Source organism: Cebus imitator, unplaced genomic scaffold (assembly GCF_001604975.1).
Source record: "Cebus imitator isolate Cc_AM_T3 unplaced genomic scaffold, Cebus_imitator-1.0 Scaffold77, whole genome shotgun sequence".
Lineage (NCBI taxonomy): Eukaryota > Metazoa > Chordata > Mammalia > Primates > Cebidae > Cebus > Cebus imitator.
In genome coordinates, this window is record NW_016107392.1 from 5,396,719 (window position 1) to 5,398,670 (window position 1,952).

Genomic DNA, 1,952 nt, shown 5'->3' on the forward strand with positions numbered 1-1,952 from the left:
CCTGTCTGTGGTCCACATTTCTCTCAACCACCCAGGGCCTGTCACTTCATCGGACTCGGTCATCTCTTCTCTAGGGATGTGCTCGCTGCTTTGACCTGCGCTCACTGCTCAAACTTTTCCATCCTCTCCGTACCCCACCTTCTCTTCAACACTGTTTTCTGTTGCTTCTCGAGACCTTCCACTGATTCAGGCCAGCGCCTTCTTGAGGCTGCCTTTTCCTTGCCCTCTTCCACTCCAGCCTTGTTTCCTCTTTTCTCTTTCAGTTCCCTGAAATGAGTTCCCACGAAACTCCACAGCCAGTCCCTCCACTTCTTCCTCTTCCTCCTTTCCTTGCCTCCATTATTTCTATTTACCTCGGATAGGGCCCCAGTGAGCCAATACACCCCTGCCTAGCGTGCCTGCCCGTCCACTACCCATCGAGGCCATCTGGATCCACCATTTCCTCTTGGCCACACTACCTTCACTACACCTGTGTTTATTGTTTAAGACATTCTTCTTACACAGGTCCCTCCATCCCATTCTGCCTTTCCTCCTGTCTTGCTCTCTACCTTGAGTCTTCCAAACATGAAGCGTTCATCCCAGCGCCCAGCACCCTGACCCTCTCCAAACCCTGGGCATACTCTCTCCCGCTGTGCCCATTTGCTACCAACCTAAACATCTCCCACTGAACTTTCAAAGGCCCTCCTCGTCAGCCTCACTATGTACCTCTGCATATATTTTGCATTACAAGCTATGCCTCCATCCTTTCAGCCACTCTTAAACAGCAGAAACTTGGATTCAATGACTGTTGCAAATTGTCTCCTTCACATTGGTTCCTAACTGCCCCTCTGGTATTTGCAAACACACTTCTATGTACAACCTGGGATCAGTCTGCTTAAGTTCACTAAATCCCTAAGGTCAGCTGCCTGTGGTTTCTATGCAGGTGTCATGTTAGTGTGCAGTGCTGACCACTTCCTTTGTTTAACCAATAACTGTGGCCCTCACCCACTTTCTCCTAAAGGCTGCCGGAGCTGTTGCTCCACTCTGCCTCTGTGGTCTGGTCTTGATAGCAGACATGCCACCAACTTGCGTCCTGAGATCTGCTGACACCCCAGTTTGGGACTCTGAATTCTGCCTCCCCTTTTTTCACTAGCTCCCTTTACCAATGTTGAGACCCTCAAATTCATGAGATTCTCCACCTGTCATGCACCTTCTGTCCTTTTCTGTTCAACTTCCTGGAGCCATCTTGAGTCCAACATCATGCTTGAGGACTGTTTGACAACAATTTTTTTTTTTTAATTTAAGATAGGCTGCATATCCCTCTACTGCTATTTTCCAGAGACTCTCAGCTTCATCTTCAGCATCTGCTCCTGCCACTGCCACCCCTAAGTCAGTTATTGCATTCTGCAGTCATTTCCTTGATGTCTGCTCCCTTCCTGTCCTGCCCTTGCTAATGCGAACATTGCCATCTTTTTTTCCACAATATGCTGCATTGGATTCATCTGCTATCTTAAGTCACCCTAATCATCCTACATTTTTGGTTCCGCCATATTGGAAACAGTTGTTTTCTGTCTCACAGTCAATCCACCTGACCTTGCATCATCTCCCATGCCCTTCCTGACGCTGTGGTCCCAGCATTTCCAAGGTGCCTGCATCTCCTACATCCTCCCTGTCTAGTGCCATCTCCCACCTCTCCCCACTCCTTGCTTGTCTTACGCACGCAATGCTTTGTCATCCATGAACTGCGTCACACACTTTGCCCCTTCTGGGGTGAAGTCCCTGGATTCTCTCCATCCGCTCCCTCCCTCGTGGTGCCTGGCCTGCCTCCTTTACTGCAGCGCATCCCTCATCCTCCCAACAAGCTCTCCTCTCTTAGCTTCTGGGCCCCATGGCCTGCTCCAACTCATTCCTCCTGCCCATTAGGGAACACCTCTCCTCTGTCCTGCTCTTCCATGTGTTGCAGACTCATCCCC

The 1,952-nt window shown here is 50.0% G+C and overlaps 1 protein-coding gene and 1 long non-coding RNA gene across 3 annotated transcripts in view; one reads left to right on the top strand and one right to left on the bottom strand.

Annotated features, from left to right (window-relative positions):
• Positions 1-1,917, bottom strand: part of LOC108307245 — an 18,369-nt gene extending 16,452 nt beyond the window's left edge. For both annotated transcript variants that reach the window (XR_001826458.2, XR_005200975.1), the window contains exon 1: positions 17-1,917. This is a non-coding gene — a long non-coding RNA (uncharacterized LOC108307245). The remainder of the gene's footprint in view (positions 1-16) is intronic.
• COPG2 (COPI coat complex subunit gamma 2) overlaps positions 1-1,952 on the top strand; it is a 140,357-nt gene that overhangs the window by 116,611 nt on the left and 21,794 nt on the right. The window lies entirely within an intron of this gene.